Source organism: Heteronotia binoei, chromosome 16, assembly GCF_032191835.1.
Source record: "Heteronotia binoei isolate CCM8104 ecotype False Entrance Well chromosome 16, APGP_CSIRO_Hbin_v1, whole genome shotgun sequence".
NCBI classification, from domain to species: Eukaryota; Metazoa; Chordata; class Lepidosauria; order Squamata; family Gekkonidae; genus Heteronotia; species Heteronotia binoei.
This window is the reverse complement of record NC_083238.1, coordinates 45077693-45100104: the sequence shown is the minus strand read 5'-3', so window position 1 is coordinate 45100104 and position 22412 is coordinate 45077693. Positions and strand designations below refer to the sequence as shown.

Genomic DNA, 22412 nt, shown 5'->3' with positions numbered 1-22412 from the left:
ATATGCAGATGACACCACTCTAATGGCAGAAAGTGAGGAGGACCTAAAGAACCTCTTGTTGAGGGCAAAAGATGAGATGGTTGGACAGCATTACTGATGTAACAAACACGAATTTGAGCAGACTTCGGAGGATGGTGGAGGACAGGAGGGCCTGGCATGACTTTGTCCATGTGGTCGTAAAGAGTTGAACTTGACTGTGCTACTGAACAACATATATTTATATGTATGTATGTATGTATGTATAATTGTTTTAGAAAACTCAAGGGTTTTCTCTTCATTCCTGGGCTTCAACCCTCCAATAAGAGCTTGAAACATGACCCTTGGTCTCTCAGTCAGTATCATCTACTCAGTCTGGCAGTGGCTCTCCACGGTATATATATATAATCTGTAGAACTGGCACTGGACTGTGGTTCAGTGGTAGAACATCTGCTTGACATGCAGAAGGTCCCAGGTTCAATCCCTGGTATCCCCAACTAAAGATCTGGCAGTAGGTGATGGGAAAGACCTCCGTCTGAGACCGTGGAGAGCCACTGCCAGTCTGAGACGATACTGACTTTGATAGACCAAGGGTCATGTTTCGTGTAATCCCAATTTAATATTAGTTGAGGATGAGAGGGGCTCCCTCCTCCTTCCACCTCCTGCCATCTGCAAAACCCAACATCGTGAACATGTCTCTTTTAAGTTTATTTCCTTTAGTTTATTTCCTATATATAGGGTCATTTTGTAGAAAAATAGGTGGTGGAGCTTATTAGCATATGCCCCCCGCCAGCCAAAAGCAACCTGATGCAAGAAAGGAGATCCCTGGGTGAGCAAGACTTGCATGGGCTGGTTAGAGAACCAGCCAGCCCAAGCAGGCCTCACTCTCCTGGGGCTCTCCGGGGCCGCCGCCCCCCCCAGTCAAAAGGCCAGCAAGCCACCCATGGCCCAAAATCACATCAGAAGTGGAGAAAGGGTGGTGTGGGCTTCTCCAGGGGTTACTGAGGGCTGCTGGGGGCGTGGCAAAGCCCTGGTGGCTGGCTGGCTGCCTGCTCTCCTAATCCAGGGATTGTTATGCAGCTGCACTTACTATTCAATGGACAAGGTAAGTGGGGAGGAAGAGGGGGAACCCTCAGAGAGGTTCAGGAGCTGTGCTTCTATGAGCTCCTGCTAAATCTGAGGCCTCTGTGTGTGTGTCTGTGTATATGTATGTGTATATATATATAAAAGGACTGTAGCCCAAGTGCTTCTCTGCTTGCGTTATTCCAGCCCTGTTTGTCTCCTTTCTATCAGTCCTCGAAGAGGCACTTGATCCTGGGCAGGCTGGTGGAGTTTGCAATTCCAGGCCAGCCTCTGACTACACAAGGCAGCAAATATTAGTTTATCCTGACATTAGCATTTCCCCGCTGATCGTTGCTCAAAGGATCGATCGCCTGGGGTGGCAAGTTCAGGGAGAGCCAGCCAGCTGGAGACAGATGGAGAGATCAAGCCTTCTCTCCTTAAAAGGGCCTCCTCTCCCTTTTCCCGCTCCTTCAAATATCATTCCTGTATACTCAGGCTGATCAGCCTGCTCTGGTGTCAACATCAAACATACGCCTCGCATTGGAAGGCGACCGACCTTTGTTTTGTCTGACTTCATAGCACCAGCCGGTGCCAGCCTCGGCAACCCACATTCTCCCCCCCCCCACCACACCCCTCTCTAGCAAATTCCACTCTTTGCTCTGCGTGTGGTAGAATCCTGGCTTTAATAAAGTTATAAATAGACATGGCTGTAATGTTCCGTCAGCCATGGACAGAGCAGTCTACTGCCCCGAGAATCCCAGCATGATTTGGGTTTGTGTGCCTTCACACGACCCAGTGAGATAAGAATTAGGCTTCCTGAGAAATAAAAAGTCATTAATTAAGACAAAACTGCAAAGTAGGCTTGCAGGTCCCCACCAGGGATGGGGGATCCTGGGATCTGGGACCCTGCCCCTGGCACCCATCAGCTGACCATAGGGCTGCCACGTCCTTGCCTCTCACCAGCAAGGGGGAGGGAGTCCGGGAGTGGGGTGGGGCTCCATCCCTGAACAGCGATGTCCTCATGTGACATCACACAAAAGCAGGGGTGGAATTCTAGCAGGAGCTCCTTTGCATATTAGGCCATACACCCCTGATGTAGCCAATCCTCCAAGAGCTTACAAGGCTCCGATGGCATTTTGTTTTTTTGGCCACTGTGTGACACAGAGTGTTGGACTAGATGGGCCATTGGCCTGATCCAACATGGCTTCGCTTATGTTCTTATGCCCTGGTTAGTACTTAGATGGGAGACCACCAAGGAAGTCCAGGATCACTACACAGAGGAAGTTGGCTGTTACATGCTGGCATTTTCCTCCAGCTTTACATTCTATAGGTGGCTGTAGGAGAGCATTTAGATGTACAAAAAGAACCAACTTCCAAGAGCCTGAACCTGAGACCAGTTCAGCAGTCTGAGCAACACTCTGTCCAGCAAAAAAACAAACAAACAGCCCAGCAGGAACTCATGTACATAGCAGGCCACACCCCTGGTGCCACCATTGTTTTGCACAGGGCTTTTTGGTAGGATTCCGACGCAGGAATCCGGGGGCTAGCCTTACAGTGGCTTTCCTCCTTCCTTGAGGGTCGGGGACAAAGGGTGGCGATTGGAGGAGAGCTGTCCCAGAGGCGCTTACTCGATTGTGGGGTGCCTCAGGGGGCAGTTCTCTCTCCGATGTTGTTTAACATCTTCATGTGCCCCCTTGCCCAGATCGCCCGAAGGTACGGACTGGGTTGTCACCAGTATGCAGATGACATCCAGCTCTATCTATTGATGGGCGGCCGGACTGGCGACGTCCCTGAAAACCTGGACCGGGCGTTGCAAGCCATGGCAGGGTGGATCAAGTCGAGTGGGCTGAAGTTGAATCCAGCGAAGGCAGAGGTCCTTTGCGTGGGTCGTGGCGGGCCAGGGGAGGAGATCTCCCTACCAGCCTTTGACGGTGCGTCACCAATACCAGTGCGCAGGGTCAAGAGCCTGGGAATGCTTCTGGAGCCTTCCTTGACAATGGAGGCACAGATAGCAGCCACTGCTAAAGCCGCCTTTTTCCATCTTAGGAGGGCGAAGCAGCTGGCCCCCTTCCTGGAACAAGGCGACCTAGCAACAGTGATCGATGCAACGGTCACCTCGAGGTTGGACTACTGTAATGCCCTCTACATGGGGCTGCCCCTGCACCGAACTCGGAAACTGCAGCTAGTGCAGAATGCAGCGGCCAGGCTGTTGGTGGGACTACCTCGGTAGGAGCAAGTGCAGCCTAGGTTGCGGGAGCTGCACTGGCTGCCAATCGTGTTCCGAGTTCGTTACAAGGTGCTGGTTATTACCTTTAAAGCCCTTTATGGCCGAGGACCTGTCTACCTTAAGGACCGCCTCTCTCCATATATCCCCCAGAGAGCACTGAGATCTAGCTCCCAAAATCTCTTAAAAATCCCTGGACCAAGGGAGGCCAAACTGAAAACAACTCGAGAGCAGGCCTTCTCAATAATGGCTCCCCATTGGTGGAACCAATTACCAGCGGAGGTTTGAGCCCTGCGAGACTATAATCAGTTCCGCAGGGCCTGTAAAACTGTCCTTTTTCAAATGGCCTGAAGTGACACCTAGCCATCTGATATATACTGTCTTGTATTATAGCACCTTAACTGTTGTGGTTTTAATTAAATTATTTAAATGTATTTTATTGTATAATGTATTTATTGTAATCATGGCACTTTCCATGTCTGTAAGCCGCCCTGAGTCTGCCTCGGCGGGGAGGGCGGGATATAAATAAAAATTATTATTATTATTATTATTAAAGTCCAGCATTTGCATATCAGGCCACTCATTTGCATATTAGGCCACACCCCTTACACCAAGCAATCCAGAGCTGTATTCCTGTGCACTCCTGCTCAGCAAAAGCCCTGCTGCCCAGAATATCTCACTGGTTCAAAATGGCCGACATCAATATTTTCTTGAAACTCAGTCACTGAGCGCTCTTTGTGCCAGAGACCCGCCTTTTATGACATCATCCAGTCAAATGTTAAATATATTAGCTAGGGCTTTTTTTGAGCAGGAACTCACATGAACACAGTTCCAGTTGGCTTGGTGTCAAGGGGTGTGGCCTAATATGCAAATGAGTCCCTGCTGGACTTTGTCTACAAAAAAACCCTACATGAAACAATGGTGAAGTCAGGGGTGTGGCCTAATATGCAAATGAGTTCCTGATGGGCGTTTTCTACAACCCTTCCCCCAATATTAGCACCTCGCCAATCAGATTGCCTTCTTTGGCATCTTGTGAGATCCTGTCTCTCCCCCCAAAAACCATATGTACTGCCTTCTCGCAGCAAGAGAAGTCTTCTAAAATATGCAGCTTGTCATAGAAGCCGTCTATCTTGAGTGCCATTTTGCCAGCTTCCCTCTTTTAAAAATCATTTTTCATAGGTGTGAGAAGGAAATGTTGTTGAGTCTGAATGGGATACAGTCCATGACCAGATATCAGTCATGTTGTCTTCTCCAACCTTCTTGAGAGCTAGTTTGGTGTAGTGGTTAAGTGCACGGACTCTTATCTGGGAGACCCAGTTTTGATTCCCCACTCCTCCCACTTGCACCTGCTGGATGGCCTTGGGTCAGCCATAGCTTTTGTAAGAGTTGTCCTTGAAAAGGCAGCTGCTGTGAGAACTCTCTTAGCCCCACCTACCTCACAGGGTGTCTCTTGTGTGTGTGTGTGGGGGGGAGGTAATGGAGATTGTGACCGCTCTGAGACTCTGAGATTCAGAGTATAGGACAGGATATAAATCCAATATCTTCTTTGTCTTCTTTTCATTATTGTCAAGAAGATCAACTGAAATGGTTGCCAGTTGATATTTTAATAATCTCACCTTTGTTTATAACAAGAGATCTGCATGTAAACAGGATCCTTCCCCCAGCTTGTCTTCTCTGATCTCCACAGAGGTAATGACATCACTTCCATTTAGGGTCCACATCCAATAGTGAATTACTAACTTCAGACTGAAAGATCACAGTGATGACAAGTGGATGCGGCAGAGGGGGGAAATTCACATTAATTCAGAGACATCTTGGAAAATGGGAGCCAAGTGGATGCTGGGAGGTGCGGCTTTGAAAGCACCGGCCGTGTTCAGAATCTTCCTTCTTGCATGTGGGTGGTTCTTTAAGCAAAGAAGGGCAGCTGGCAGTTTAGATGAATATGACAGTCAAAATGCGACCCTGACAGCTTTTCCCCTCACCTAGGATGCAAGAACTGATGCGCTGATTGATACTTGCGGGAAGGGCTGTCATCAGGACGGCCACAAAAAGACAGATAAGCGACTCAATCAGTGTCAGGCCTGTCCTTCTATAACGGGCCTGTAAATCACTTTGACTCCAAGATGCCTCCTCTACTGTGGAGGAGAGCGAAAATGCAGGTAATAGAAAAAACAAGAGGCGAGGCAGCTGCATTCGCTGGCTCTGTTTAAAGCCTAATAGATTGGGATATCGCTCGGGCGACATGCCGAGGATAGGTGCCCACACTTCATGAAGCTTAAAAGCTTTTTCATTTAGCTTGGGAGGCAGTATTGGCTTCCGCTTTTGTGCTTCTTTTTCTATCGGGGAGGCGAGGTAAAAAGTAGGAACGAAAAATTCAAACTGTCTAAAACTATGGTCCCTCTTTGCTAGTATTTTTACATATTTTTTTGGGGGGGGGGTTCATTGGCACCTCCCAACGCCAGCTGCTGGGCTGATTTTATGTGATAAAACTCTAATCAAAGGCTTAACGTTTTAATAAAAGCTATTTCTTTCCGTTCAGATTGCCCAGAGACTGGGATCCGCTCCCTCCCAAGTGCAGATTACGAACAAATATATTCCCTCCTGCTGTGCAATGGTTTAGAATTGTACTTAATGAAGATTGGGGTTATCCCCATTATACAAATGTGTTTGTGTGAGAGGGAGAAAATTATACAATATTATACATTTATATAAACACCCACCCACCCCAAAAACTGGCAAAGCAACAGGGTGAATGCCCAAGTTCTAGCTTAATGAATAAAGCAATCAGGGCTTTTTTGGTAGAAAAAGCCCAGCAGGAACTCATTTGTGTATTAGGCCACACCCCCTGACATCACCATTGTTTCAATGAGGCTTTTTTGCAGAAAAAGCCAACAGGAGCTCATTTGCATATTAGGCCACACAGCCCTGATGCCAAGCCCTCTGGAACTGTATTCCTGTGCGTTCCTGCTAAAAAAAAAAAGACCTGGAAGCAAAGGGAAATCAACCCAGACTGTTCCCTGGAAGGTCAGATGCTGAAGCTGAAGCTCAAATACTTTGGCCATCAAATGAGAAGGGAGCACTCACTGGAGAAGATCCTGATGCTGGGGAAGACAGAAGGCAAAAGAAGAAGGGGACGGCAAAAGAGGAGATAGCTGGACAGTCGGACTCAACTGTGCAAGTAGTCCAGTCTAGGCTCTTCACTGCCATTCTCTTCCTTTCTCCCAAGATCTTGCCACATTCCCGTTATAATTAATTTCTTGTCAACTGAAGCAAGGAATCTTATCAAATATTCAAATATGTCAGGGATTGGCTGTTACACCAAAAAATTCCCTTCTGGAATAAACACCTGCATGTTCAACTACCTGAACATGAGATCATGTTCAAGCACACGAACATTCGATCATATCCTGCTCTTCGTTTGCAAGCAGGGAGCTGATATTTGGGCAAGCCGTTTGTCTTGTTTTTTTGGGTATGCATTTTGTTTATGTGTGTGCTTGCACACCTGGAAGTCATGTTGACCTCTGGTGACTGACTCCTACTGGGGGCGTGGAGAATATTCAGAGAATATCTGACTGGGTATTTCAAGGAAGTCTCCTATCCACATACTAACCACAGTTGACTTTACTTAGCTTCCAAAAATCTGACAAAATTGGGCTAACATGGGCTATCCAGGTCAGGGCTTTTGGTGAGCAGTTTTGATGTGTCTGTGAGACTTCAGAGATGTCCTTTTTATGTGGTTATGCTACATTGTTGCACAACTGTACATGTCAGTTCATATATATATGAATTGAATGTGCTATTCAGGAGTCTCTGGGAACAGGTCCAGAAAGAAACTCCATTTTATTCATTAGGACTTTCTATCAGGCAAGTGTTCCTAGGTTTGTAATTTCTGTTTCCCTTTGGCATTATCATCATGAGTTCACTTTCCCCTCTGCTTACTGACATTGATGGAAATATTTCTCTATAATATGCTTTTTCAGTTTAAACCAATAAGCACTATTATGCCACAACACCAGGAATTCTTTTTCTTTTACAGAAATGTTGCCTTTTGACCCTCTCAAGGGCTAACATACATACATAATTAAATCACATTTTAAAACTTCTGAAACCAACCAAAGAGAGCAACATATCACAACACTGAAAACCAGAATTAAAATAAAGATTGAAGACAATAATTGAAAAAGTAGGCAGGATTACCGAGGGAAAAACAAGAAAGTCTTTCCTCTCTGGTGAAAGATGGCAACAGAAAGGGACAGAGAAACCTCCAGAGAGAGAGAGAGAGTTCCAGAACTTTGTTATCATGACCAGTGCTCCCTCTAAGCTGAGTTTGTGTGAGCTACCTCACAGATTTTTAGCCTCCAGCTCACATATTTTTGTCTTAGCTCAGGAAGGATGACTCCAGAGCACACTCATTGATTAAGCAGCTCACAACTTTAATGCCAGGAGCTCACAAAGTAGAATTTTTGCTCACAAGACTCTGCAGCTTATAGGGAACATTGGTCATGACCCAGAAGGGCCTCTCCTTCTTAAAAGTGTGAATTAACTATTGGCAGCAAACAGATGTGATGGGCATGGGATCTGGTGGGCAACACCAACAGGTTCGTTCCATGGTGGGTGTGGGGCACACGTAATTCTATAGCCCAGATGTGGCTAAAGCGTTGGCAATCCCTTCTTTCATGAGAGTCCCAAATCCCACGTAAGCTGCTCTGCGCTTCCCAAAAGATGAGCAGGAGATAATAAAAACTTCATTGACCTATTCATAAATTCTTGATCTTTTCTGTTCAGCAAGTACATTTTTCAGGCTCTCTCTTTTTCACACACAAGCGCTAATATTTCACATTTTAAAATACCACAAAGTCTCCTTTCTGCATCTCTGACAAATCTCTGTTTTGAGTAGAATTGGTTTGCAAAGCTTAGAACTCTGCTCACATCAGCAGAGAGGGTTATCTGAACTCGGACCAACGTTACCGGTCAAAAAATCTTCCCCCGCTACAGACAAGGTGAGTTTGACATTATGCCTAGCAAGTACAGGTGTCAGGGCAACAGCTTCCTGCTCTCTTGGTATTGTTCTTCAGCACTAAAGAGGGAAAGGGGGGAAGATCCTTTGATCACACAGCTTCTTTTTATTGGGTGTAATGTTTTTAAAAATGCCTTAGAAGCACAGCTTTTCTCCCCGACAGTATCCCTGATTTTCCATGTTTCTCGGTTAAGGTGAAAATGTTGTCCAAACAATGATATGACTCTAACGGTAACGAGAGAAAGGAATTTTACGTACAAAAATAGAGGCACATCTTACATATTCATGTAGGTACCTTGAACTTATTGTGAACAGATTAACTTCAAAAATAGGTTAATTCAAGGGTAGAATTCTAGCAGGAGCTCCTTTACATATTAGGTCACACCCCCTGATGTAGCCAATCCTCCAAGAGCTTACGGGGCTCTTAGTACAGGACCTATTGTAAGCTCTTGGAGGACTGGCTACATCATGGGGTGTGTGGCCTAATATGCAAAGGAGCTCCTGCTAGAATTCCACCCCTGGGTTAACTTGCTACAGCTCCAAGCCCAGGTAAGAGAGAGAAGAGAGGTCCCATTTAAGATGAAATCAGAAGGCAAGCAATGGCCATAGAGACTCAACATCTAACCCATGAGATGGTGGGGCCAAGTGACAGCATTCGCTTAACCCCTTCCCTCTCAGATGCTCAGGTGTGCAGAGTTACAACATCTAACACCCCTAACTAGAGTTCTCAAGTTTCAGCTTATCTCATATTTTTTTTCAAATCTATCTCTTGATAGAGGCTTGGTCAGGATCAACATTACCAGGCAAAGAGGAGTTTGATGGGATGCCCAGCAAATACAGGTATCAGGGCAGCAGCTTTCTGGTCTCATGGTATGGTTCTTCAGCACTAAACAGGAAATGCAGGGAAGATCCTTTGAGCTTGTGGGTGCTTCCCCCCCCCCCCCCCGAAAGTTCTCCTGAACTGACACCATTCAGGCCAGTTTTGCAGTCCAGTCCTTGATCTCCGGTGAACATTTCTGGAGATGGAAAAAGAGTGCTACGTGAGCATTACAGAACATGTGTACTGGGCCTATGGTTCTGTCACCTTTCTGCCCTGAAGTTAGAACCTGTAAGATCAGTCCACCTGGGGAGGCAATGCTTGATTTCACTGGGGCATTAGCTGCCTGCCTTCTAGGTTCAATGGACCTTCCTTAGGCACACTGACTCCTCTTTTAACACCTAGTTGAAATCATTCTCTGTTGTGTAAAGAGTCTGGGGTCCCACTCGCAATGCCGCATGGCTGAAGTGTCTGATCTTACTGTTTGCTTAACAGGCTGTGAAGCAAAATAAGCCTTGTATAACACACCTCTAAGAAGATAGCAACACCCTCTCCTCCCCAGTACAGTCTTCCCTCACTTTGTCACTTCGCACTGTAACTGATATCCTCCTTTTCTCCTTTTTGGCTGTGGAAAGTGCCTTCAGCTCACAGCTGACTTAGAACCATAGAATCACAAAGTTGGAAGGGACCAGACAGGCCATCTAGTCCAGAGGTGTCAAACATGCAATTCGGGGGCAGAATCAGGCACTCAGAGGGCTCCTATCAGGCCCCCGAGCAACTGGCTGTCATCTGCTTCCTTCTCCCTCTCTCTTGCTTCCTTCTGCATAATAGCTTGCTTTGCAAGGCTTGCTCCATTACACAGGAGCTACAGAGCAAAACCTCTATTGTCTCCTCCTTCCTTGGGAAGGAAGGGGGCGGGGGAGGAATAGTTTGCTTTGCTAGGCTCTGTCAGTTGCACAGCAGAGCTACTGAGCCAAGCCTCTCTTCCTTCTCTTGGCTGAGGCTCCCCGCCCCCCAGTCCCCTGGGGAAGGAAGGAAAGAGCCAGAGCTTCCTTTTCCCCGTTCCCTGAATCCCATAGGAGAAATACAAAGAAAGCATATTTAAGACCAATGAGTGCTAACATTTTAAGCGTGTTTTAAGTTTTTTTAAACATATATATATGTGTGTGTTTGTTTGTGTTCTTTATACAATTTGTATCTCTGCTACCTAATCTTAAAAAGGTACACATATGGCCTGGCCCGACATGGCCCAGCCCAACATGTTCTCGTTTATATTGGATATAGAAGAAGAAGATATTGGATTTATATCCCGCCCTGCACTCCGAAGAGTCTCAGAGCGGCTCACAATCTCCTTTACCTTCCTCCCCCACAACAGACACCCTGTGAGGTGGGTGGGGCTGAGAGGGCTCTCACAGCAGCTGCCCTTTCAAGGACAACCTCTGCCAGAGCTATGGCAGACCCAAGGCCATTCCAGCAGGTGCAAGTGGAGGGGTGGGGAATCAAACCCGGTTCTCCCAGATAAGAGTCTGCACACTTAACCACTACACCAAACTGACTCCCTATGCCAGATCCGTCCCTCATATCAAATGAGTTTGTCACCCCTGATCTAGTCCAACTCCTTGCTCAATGCAGGATTCCTCTAGAGCATCCACAACAGGTTATTTGTCCAGGCTCTGCTTGAAGACTGCCAGTGATGGGGCAGCTCACCACCTCCTTAAGCAGCTGATTCCAATGCTGAACTACTCGTACTATAAAAAAGTTTTTCCTAGTGTCAGAACCATCCTGCCCTTAATTTAAACCCATTATTGTAAGTCCTCTCCTCTGCTGCCAACAGGAACTGCTCCCTGCCCTCCTCTACGGGACAGCCCTTCAAAGACTTCAACAGAGCAATCCTGTCCCGCCCTCAACCTCCTCTTCTCCGCATGGAAAATTCCTAAGTCCATAAGCCTGAGTAGATATAAATTACCTGCCTACCAACTTCTTCTCAATTGGACCCCAAGAGAACTCCAGTTTTCTGGGTTACACCTCTGAGGATGCCAGTCACAGTTGCTGGCAAAACGTCAGGTCTCACATTGCCAAGACCACAGCCACAAAGCCCGGAAAATCTACAACAGCCAATGGACTCTGGCTGTGAAAGCCTTTGACAACATATTCCTAAGTCCCTCAGCCTAACTTCATAGGGCTTGGTCTCCAGGCTAATGGCGACCCCATAGGGTTTTCAAGGAAAAAGACATTCAGGAAATGATTTGCCATTTCCTACCTCTGCATCATGGCCCCGGTATTCCTTGGAGATCTCCCATCCATTTACTAACCATGGTTGACCCCACTTAGCTTCTGAGATCTGACAAGATTGGGTTAGGCTAGGCTACCCCAATGGAGAGGCAGTTTGGTGTAGTGGTTAAGTGTGCGGACACTTATCTGGGAGAACCAGCTTTGATTCCCCACTCCTCCACTTGCAGCTGCTAGAATAGCCTTGGGTCAGCCATAGCTATCGCTGGAGTTGTCCTTGAAAGGGCAGCTTCTGAGAGAGCTCTCTCAGCCCCATCCACCTCACAGGGTATCTGTTGTGGGGGAAGGAGATAAAGGAGACTGGAAGCCGCTCTAAGACTCTGATTTTAAATTACAGTAAAATCCAACTGCAAGGGCTGTTACATGCTCTATAAGTGACATTAGTAATACCAATTACACTGATTATTTGTTCATTGAATCCATCACCAACGTGCAGGAAACTGATCCTCCAATTTCCTCCAATCGATTAAAAGGCAAAATGTTAATCCATCACAATGTTAATATTCTGATTCCACCGTCTGTTCCATTTGCCTGCAGGCCAGTGCCAATCTTCATAACAATTTCTTATCTTGCTTAACCTAACTCTTCCTTCACAGGATCTTAGCCAATATGTGAGTTCGACCATCTGCGATGCATTCCAGGTCCATTTCTAGTGAGTCCATTGTCTAATCCCTTTGATTTTTTGCTGTAATTAATAAATTAGCATTATATCACATGCATATGCAGGAGAGAGAGAGAATTAAACTCCAAGGCTGCATTCAGATATTATGAACAAATTGATTTTGTGTGTTTGCGTAAGAGGAGAACACACCTGGTTTATTCTTGAGCTTGCATTGTTTAGAAAGTAATGCAATTGGTTCTGATTACTGTATCCTGAAATCAGGCATGAAAATCAAGAGACAGCAGAGTAGTCTCTGCAACAATGGGTTGAAAAGAAATCAAATGAGTTTCTGGCTTAACATTAGGAAGAACTTCCTGATCATTGGAGCAGTTCCTCAGTGGAACAGGCTTCCTTGGGAGGTGGGGGGCTCTCTTTCCTTGGAGGTTTTTAAACAGAGGCTAGATGGCCATCTGACAGCAATGAGGATCCTGTGAATTTAGGGGGAGGTATTTGTGAGTTTCCTGCATTGTGCAGGGGGTTGGACTAGATGACCCTGGAGGTCCCTTCTAACTCTATGATTCTATGAGTTTTGAACAAATTAAGAGATTTACGAAGAGGGTCTTCCTCTGCACCAAGTTGCAGCAATGACCAGCCTAACTTGCCTCTAGAACAGGGGTGTTGAATTAATTTGGTATGAGGTCTGGATCTGACATAAACGAGAGCCAGTTTGGTGTAGTGGTTAAGTGCACAGACTCTTATCGGGGAGAACCAGGTTTGATTCCCCACTCCTCCACTTGCAGCTGCTGGAATGCCTTGGGTTTGCCATAGCTCTTGCAGGAGTTGTCCTTGAAAGGGCAGCTTCTGGGAGAGCCCTCTCAGTCCCACCCACCTCACAGGGTGTCTGTTGTGGGGGAAGAAGATAAAGAAGATTGTAAGCCGCTGAGAGTCTCTGATTCAGAGAGAAGGGTGGGTTATTTATTTATTTATTACATTAAACTTCTATCCCGCCCTCTCCGCAAGCGGACTCAGGGCAGCTTACAACATTCATTTACACAAATTAAGAACAATAAATCAATAACATCTATAAAACATGAATACAATTTAAAAAATTTTTAAAAACTATTTCATGGTGCTGTATCATTACTATAGTGGCGGTTCTGCTTTTCAGACGGTGATCACCGTGTACTCTACTGATGTCACGTGGCAGCTCTCTCTTGGTTTAAACATCGAAGGCCTGTCGAAACAATTCGGTCTTACAGGCCCTGCGGAACGTAGGAAGGTCCTGCAGGGCCCTTATGGCCTCTGGGGGAGCATTCCATAATTCTGGTGCTGCCACCGAGAAGGCCCTGGCTCGTGTCAAACGCAACCTGGCCTCCTTTGCTCCAGGGATGGACAACAGATTTTTTGTCCCTGAACGCAGTGCTCTCTGGGGAATATATGGGGAAAGGCGGTCCCGCAGATAGACAGGTCCCTGACCATAAAGGGCTTTAAAGGTCAATACCAACACCTTGAAACGGACTCAGAACACAATAGGTAGCCAGTGCAGCTCTTTCAGCACTGGCTGAATGTGCTCCCATCGGGGGAGTCTCATTAACAGCCATGCCACAGCGTTCTGCACTAGCTGTAGTTTCCGAGTCAGCGTCAAGGGTAGCCCCATGTAGAGAGCATTACAGTGATCTATTCTTGAGGTGACCGTAGCATGGATCACCATTGCTAAGTCGCTGTGCTCCAGGAAAGGAGCCAACTGCCGCACCCATCGAAGACGAAAAAAGACGGATCTAATAGTGGCTGCTACCCGGGCCTCCATTGTAAGGGAGGACTCAAGGAGCACGCCCAAGCTCTTGACCTTAGGGGCCGGTATCAATGGCACCCCATCAAGAGCTGGCAGATGGCACCCCAGCTCAGATAGAGAACCTCCATCTTTATTATAAATCTGCAGTCGTCATCTTGTCAAGCCGGGCCATGTGTGTCATAAAATGTAATTCTAGTTAGTGGAGATATAAACTTTATAAAGGACAGGGACAAATATAATTAAAGATATTTTAAAAAACTTAAAATAAAACAGGTTTAAAAGATTTTTTGTTCAGTCGCACAGTCAAGTCTGACCCTTTGTGATCCCATGGACAAAGTCACGCCAGGCCCTCCTGTCTTCCACCATCCTCTGAAGTCTGCTCAAATTCGTGTTTGTTTAGCACTCTTGCAATATTTTGTTTATTTAACAGTTTCTGATAACTGACACCTCTTGCTATGAATTATTGCATCAGAATCTGGAGACAATGTCTGTGCTGTAGCAATCTTGAGTATGCTTTTTGGGTGTTGTTCAGGTGAGTGTCTGTAAGTTGCAAACCTCCTTTGGATTTATTGACAGGAATCACATGGTCAATGCTTTGAGCCTAGGATCCAAGGGAAAACATGAAATGGCTGGGCTTTGTGAGCTTTTGGATATAAGTTGCTTCACGTTCTGGTCAGTCAATGGAGAAAATAGACGCTTTGCTCTGTAGCTCCTGTGCGATTGAGCAAGCCTGGCAAAACAAGCTGGGGTGCAGAAGGAAGCAGTTGATATGAGTTGCTTGCAGGCTTGATAGGAGCCCTCTGGGGGCCTGATCTGGCCCTTGGGCTACACATTTGAAACCCCTGCTCTAGAACTATCACCATTGCCACCACTATCATCATCAAGGGTGGCATTCTAGCAGGAGCTCCTTTGCATATTAGGCCACACACTCCTGATGTAGCCAATCCTCCAAGAGCTGACAAGGCTCTGTTTTTGTTAACTCTTGGAGGATTGGCTACATCAGGGGTGTGTGGCCTAATATGCAAAGGAGCTCTTGCTAGAATTCCACCCCATCATCATTACCACCATCACCACTACCACCACTACTACTACCGTTGTGGTGGTGGTTGTGGTCCTTCTTGTCTATTATGTATTCTGGAGTGGATTACAGCATATGGTTAATCTAGGACAGTTTAAAATACTGGCCTGGGTTGCCGAATTGAATCGTTACATAAACCACCATTCTATCCAAGCTAGGGACAATTTAACTGACTGTCATTTGTGGGCATTGGTGGTGGAAATTGCTGTCAAGTTACAGCCAATCTATGGTGCCTTTATAGAGTTTTCAAGGCAAGAGACGTTCCATTTGTAGGTAACAAATGCTAGTGGTTTAGAGCCCTGATCTGAGTGTCCAACAAACTGTGATTATAGTGAAGAGTTACAGGTTATAGCAAAGAGTTCCTAAACAGAAGTGATACAGAATGGAAAGGGAAGAGTGATGAGAGAGGAAGCAGGGACGTGCCTTGGTTAGAAACCAGGTGTATAGTCGTCACAAGCAGGGATGGAATTCTAACAAGAGCTCCTTTGCATTTCAGGCCACCCCCCGCCCTGATGTAGCCAGTCCTCCAAGAGCTTATAAGGCTCTTTTCTTCTGGGATTATAACTGTCATCAGAAAATCTTACTCCCATCATACTTTTTAGATTACTTTCTCCTATGTGGCCACAGCGGCATGATGACGATTTCCATCTGTCTGCTTTAGATGTTTTGGTTACTTCACCATATATTAGAAATATTCAAAACTTTGTCAGATCTTAGGAGCTCATCAAAATTCTCACAAAGGGTTTGAACAATGGAGCCCAGAAGCAAGGGGTAAGAAAGAAAGAGCATAATAAAATTCAGAGGTTCTGGAGCTTTGCTCCTGTGAGTTCCTGCCCAAAATGAGGCCCGCAGTAAAGCATGTGAAGCAAGGGGCATTTCAAGCTGCCTACTGCAGAGGAGAGGAGGCAAGGAAATCACTAGAGTTTCCAGACTTGGTAACCAGTAGGACGATTGGTGGGTGGGGACATGTGACATTGGCCAAGTGACTCATGACATCATTTTCAGATGCAATGTGGAAGTAACAATGAGTAGTGCTAGAAATGGCCAGAAGCTCCATGGTTTTATCATAGATTTTCAGGCGATTCCTAGAACTACTCATTGTCACGTCCAGGTACAACCCAGACCAGAGGATACTGGCAGTTTCTCCTACCGTCAAAGGGAGCAGTGGCAGGCAATGGAAGCTATTGGTGGGAGGCCTTCTGCCACAGAGGGAAGGCAGGAAACCCTAGAAATCACACTCCATGGGCAGAAGTCCTTGCAGCCACAGAAAACATTAGCCCGAATCCCACTTCTATTTTTATTTTTGAAATTACACAAAACATACCATGGTGACAAACTTGCAGCCAAGGGTTGGTTCCCAAGTAAAGTGTCCCCTTCTCCACCGCCCTCTGCTCCATACTTGGCAACCATCTGGTTGCATTTCATGGGCAGAAACAGGCATCTGCATGTCCGGCAGTCCTAGACCCAGGGGTCATTTAGTAGGAGAAAAAGGTGCCAGAGCTCATTAGCACAACTCATTTGCATATGTCACACACCCCTGACATCGCCGGAAGGTGTACTAAATTATATCAGCTCAGCATCTACCTGAAAATGCTTCTTGAACTATAATTGCCTTAAGAAAACCTTACTCCCATCATACTTTTAAAAATTACTTTCTCCTATGTGGCCCTTGGACTGCAAGAAGATCAAATCAGTCAGTCCTAAGGGAAGTGAACCCCGACTGTTCCCTGGAAGGTCAGATACTGAAGCTGAAGCTCAAACACTTTGGCCAGGGATTGTTCCCTGCAGAAGATCCTGATGCTGGGAAAGACAGAAGGCAAAAGAAGAAGGTGACAGAAGGCAAAAAGATGAGATGGCTGGACTGGACAGCGTTACTGATGTAACAAACACGAATTTGAGCAGACTTTGGAGGATGGTGGAAGACAGGAGGGTCTTTGTCCATGAGGTCGCAAAGAGTCGGACTCAGCTGTGCGACTGAACAACAACGTGGCCACAGCGGCATGATGAAGATTTCCGTCTGTCTGCTTGATATATTTTGATTATTTTCCCTTTTCTTGTGGGGAAAAATATTAGCAAGCTTGCCAAATCTTAGATTTCAGCAAAATTTTCCCAGTGGGTTTGAAGAATGGAACCCTGGGGGGGGGGGGAGAGAAAGAAAGAATGAACATAATAAAATTTAGAGGTTCCAGACCTCCGCTCCTGTGAGCTCCTGCCCCAAATGAGGCCTACTTAGATCCCTTCACAGACCTATGAGGGAAGAGTTCAAGTGACTTGAGGATCTAGCGAACACAAGCACAAGAGGGATTTTCGTACCAGCTGCGATATTAAGGAGGTGCCGAACTCTGAAGCTGAGGTGATGGTGTCCTTTAGCTTTTCTTCAAGGGCAGACACAGCCAAGGAAACTTCAAAGCCAGATATTCAAAAGTCAGAGAAAGTGCTCCAGTGTGCTGAAGAACCGTTTTTAGCTCAGCAGTAATCCACCATGGTAGCCTGAAAACCTGACCATCCTGTCCTCTGAAGACCTCTTCCGCGGGGGAGCTTTCACAGGAAAACTTTCCTCAAAGCCAAAGTCTCCGTTAGCCTAGATAAAAATGAAGATGATTTCGGCACAGATCATATACATTTAATCAGAGGGAAGGAGAGAGAGAAAGCCAGTATGCATGTCCCTCAGCTGACACATCAGAAGGGGGAGAAAAATATAAGCTGAAAATGCTTTTCTTAAAGGAAGAAGTTTGGCAGTTGTAAAGCCAGCTTTTTTGAGCACTTGCTAGCATTTTAATAAAAAGCACAACAAGGGCACCGCAAATCACGGCTTTGAAGGGGGAAAAAAATGTCATTCCCTGTCAAGTTATGAAGAACTGACTGAGCTTATGAAAAACTAAATTCATTTGTAACACTTGGTTGTTGTTTTTTTTAAACTCCTCTTTTCACTCTTGGCCATATACAGCGAACAAATCCGTTGCAAAATGGTTCATGAAAACAGCCACAAATCATGGTGGGAGAGGTGAGGGACCCTCTCGAGCATCTCAAAGGTCTAGGAGGGGATAGAAGATTAAGGCAAACAGAAATTTATTGTCTGAGCATGAAAATAGTGAGGGATCCTTAAGAAGGGCAATGAATCTAATTTGGGAGGCGTCTGTCATCGACCTAAGACAAACGGCTGGGGGTCCTGACAGGACGTATAAATCTCCCCCAGAAATAAAGCCCAATCAAACCATCTGCAGGAAGAAGTTTTCACACTAGCAGAAAAACAAAAACAAGAAACCAAGATGGAGGGGGAAAGAGAATCATGGGAAACTGTTATGAAGAAAATGCAAATGGCCAACTGTGTTGGTATTAAGGAGGAGGCTTTCAAAAGTTTTCATATTGACAATCCCCAGGGCTTTTTTTGTGGAATAAGCCCAGCAGGGACTCATTTGCATATTAGGCCACACCCTCTGATGCAAAGCCAGCCAGAACTGTGTTCCTGCGCTTTCCCTGCTCAAAAAAAGCCCTGATGATCCCATTTCTTTTTTAAGTTTGGCTTTCTGTAATAGCTCTGAGCCAAATTGTGGGGGAGGGTGGGATATAAATCTCCCGAGATGATAGATAGATAGATAGATAGATAGATAGATAGATAGATAGATAGATAGATAGATAGATAGATAGATAGATAGATAGATAGATAGATAGATAGATTTTAATAATGCCTTACTGTAATAATTTTATTGTAATAATTTAATATTGTTGTTTTACTGTTTTACTTGTTGTTAGCCACCCTGAGCCCAACTGGGGAGGGTGGGGTATAAATACAAGTAATAGATTAGATAGGATAGATAGATAGATAGATACTCTTTTCAAACAACTATCAGCTTTTGAAGTGTTGCGAAATCTGCCATATCAGCTGTCTTGCTTGTTAAAGGCTTCCAAATTTTACTGGAGACCCTGCCATTGGGAAAGAAGAGGGGACAAATCTAGAGGAGCCATTCAAAGAAGAACAAATTGGCCGAGGTCAGACGCACATAAACTGACGAGATGGGCATGGATGAAAGCCAGATGCATGTCGGATTTTATGCTATTGTACAAACATCAGCATCTGGCAATGGTCGTTGGCTCGTTCGTGTCCTGAACTGCCACAACCGAGACACGAACTTTTTAGATAGTACATTAAATCCGGAATAAGAATGCTTCCGAGGACTCCCGCACATACTTTCTGTTTGAACGCTCCATTGTAGCCGACTCGTCGCAAGCGCACATCCGCTTCCCTGCGAGAGCCCACTCCAAATGATATCATTGTGCCAGCAATTGTTGACTCAGTCTTCCAACCTTCCGAGGTCGGTAAAATATGTACCCAGCTTGCTGGGGGAGGGGGGGGAGTATAGATGACTGGGGAAGGCAATGGCAAACCACCCCGTAAAAGGTCTGCCATGAAAACTTTGTGAAAGCAGCGTCACCCCAGAGTTGAAAACGACTGGTGCTTGCACAGGGGACCTTTCCTAAATGGGGGGTGGGGAGGCAGATTGCCCATCTTTGCTGTCTCCCTGCCAGGGGAGGAAGATCACCCACCTTTGCTGTCTCCCCGCCAGGTGGAGAGACAGCAAAGAGAGCTCCTGGGCTTCCCCTTCCTTTCTGGGTGTTTAAGTGGGGGTGGGGGCAGATCGCCCACCTTTAAAAAAAAAAGCCAAGCACAATATCCCACATACTGCGCTTGCGCAAGTGTGGAATGCCATCTCAAAAAACGAGGTCCAGTTGAGACCTCTGATCAACCAGCGACGGGACCAACACTGCTTAGAACTGAAGGATGGAGGGATGTCTGATCAGGAAATTCGTTGTAAAAAAGCTGCGGGGTATAATAGCAACAGGTTAGGGATGGATTTAATGGTGAGTGTGACCGTGGCCATTATTCAGTTTCTTGCTATATTTTTATCATAAGGTGATGGAAGTTTGGCTTTTCTGTTTCTGTTGCCAGAATTACACTGATAGAGTTTAGTCACAGACCCCTCTGAGTTTCCAATCAACCAATGCCTTCCTACATCTAAGCAAATATCCTTCTAAGTTCAGGCTGCCAACCTCCAGGTGGGTATATAACTTAGAATACTCCATGAGAGATTTAACTAATACATATATTGAAAACAAAAATTTAAACCACAGTATTTTTCACATATTACTTTGGAAGTATTTTACAGTCCATTTTACAATATACAATGTTTGTCTTCGTTTGTCGGACTTCCTGAAGTCCAGTGCACCAATGCAGGTGTGATTGCAGTTCCCAAACTGGTGTAGCTGCAACTGAACTGCTGCTTCTGTCCACTTTCAGAGAATCCTCCTTCAGGCAGCTCACCAAGGGCTGCAATTCCAATTTGGCTCTGCTTCTCTCCAAGGATCAAGCACAGCTCCACACTTCTATTTGTGTGGAGCTTCTCTTGAAAGGGCCTGTTCGGTTCAGTTTTATTGCATGGGGCCAATGGTCGTTACAAACAATAAAAATAATATGCAATAAAATGCAGTGCCTGAACACCATCTTCCCAAGGGTCTGCTCCAAAACCTTCAGGAATTACCCAATTGAGAGTTGGCAACCCTGCTCTAAGCCCATGGATTTGGAAGGGAGTCCTCTCAGCCCCACCCATCTCACAGGATGTCTGTTGTGGGGGAGATAGGTAAAGGAGATTGTGAGCCGCTCTGAGATTCGGAGTGGAGGGCAGGATATAAATCTAATGTCTTCTTCTTCTTCTGTTTAGGATTGCTCTGGAAATTTACTAAGACCTTGTGTTCTATGATGAATCTTGGTTCATATACCTACTCAGGGGTGAATTTCTAGCAGGAGCTCCTTTACATATTAGGCCACACACCGCTGATATAGCCAATCCTCCAAGAGCTTACAAGGCTCTTTTTTGTAAGCTTATGGAGGATTGGCTACATCAGGGGGGTTTGGCCTAATATACAAAGGAGCTCCCACTAGAATTCCACCCCTGTACCCACTGATTAGTGCAGTCAGGAATGTCATGAGAATGCCCTCGCTGACATGCCCTTGCTAGTGTGCCTTTTGCACTGCCATAAATTTATCTCACTCATTGCTAAAATGCAGCCTACCAAACCCTTCCATCTGCTCTCAGCCTGCAAAGATAACATGGGTTTTAGAGTGACCTTTGGATCTTGGTGGATGAATTCCCATGGTTTGCTTTTTTGGGCAATGCAATGTAACACCTAGAGTATTTAAATTAGTGCCTGCGTGCCTGTCAGCATCTAATGTCAAAGGCTGGCAAGGCAGAATCTTAAGGTCTTGACCGGGGACATGCACTTTCTTTCCTCCACCCTTTATTCGTTTTTTGTAGCATCACATCCCCCTGCTTCGAGTTGTTGTGAAAAAGTCATTTCACTGTGATGCAGCGTAGAGCTAGAGAAGGCATCCTCAACATGGTGCCCGTGAGTGCCATAGTGCCAGCCAGCACCTTTCCTGGCACCCACAAAGTGTTTCTAGAAAATGGGTGGGGCCAGGTAGGGCTCTTGTCCAGCAGGGCCATATAGGCCCTTTTCAGCCTAAGGGGGGGGGGGCGGGGAATCAAGTTTCGATTCTGCGCCAGATACTCCAATTCGACCCTTGATTTGTTCTCTGTTTTCAGACATGGCTCGTCCTGCGCCACAATGCAGTTTCCCCCGTCTCCAATTCAGACTTTGGTTGACAATCCAACATTAACAAATACCTCTATGCATTCTGATTGATCGATTTGGGGTGGCGCCATGAACCCCATTGTTCGGCTACTCCTTCTCCGGTCTGTGATTGGCTGTTAAGTTACCCTTCCTCCCAAACTTTCTGTGGTGACCAGAACAAAATCTGCATCTTGGTGTGTGCTATCCAGGGGTGGAATTCTAGCAGGAGCTCCTTTAGATATTAGGCCACACACCCCTAATGTAGCCAATCCTCCAAGAGTTCACAAGGCTCTTTTTTGTAAGCTCTTGGAGGATTGGCTACATCAGGGGTGTGTGGCCTAATATGCAAAGGAGCTCCTGCTAGAATTCCACCCCTGGTTGGCCCTAATAAAATGTAATGCATGGATTTTTATTTTTGTTTCGTGTGTGAGAATACCAAGCCTCTATAATTTTTTTCCAGCGTGCCATGGAGTTGTTCTGTTTGTGTGATGCATAGTTCAACGTTACCCTCTTAAAATGGTTGCGACATCAATATAGTTGCAACATGACAGCTGAATGCAATCTAAGGTTGCATTTCCCAGTCTAGACTGGAAAATTCCTGGAGATTTCAGGGGCAGTGTTTGTGGAGCTAGTGGGGAGATCAGTTGCAATCAGGACTTTTTTTGTAGCTGGAACTCCTTTGCATATTAGGCCCCACCCCCCAATGCAGCCAATCCTCCTGGAGCTTACAGTAGGTCCTGTACTAAGAGCCCTGTAAGCTCCTGGAGGAGTGGCTACATCAGGGGGTGTGGCCTAATATGCAAAGAAGTTCCTGCTACAAAAAAGGCCCTGGTTGTAATCCTGTAATCCCCCAAGAGGCCTTGTAATGCAGTCCAAGGCCTCTGCACAAGCCAAGGACTGCACTGGCCCATCTCCTTGCAGCCACAAAA

General features: G+C 46.0%; 1 non-coding gene across 1 annotated transcript; it reads left to right on the top strand.

Annotated features, from left to right (window-relative positions):
• The first annotated feature begins 400 nt into the window (after positions 1-400).
• On the top strand, positions 401-473 carry TRNAV-GAC (transfer RNA valine (anticodon GAC)). The gene has a single exon. It is a non-coding gene; the product is annotated as a tRNA-Val (tRNA).
• The last annotated feature ends 21939 nt before the right edge of the window (positions 474-22412 follow it).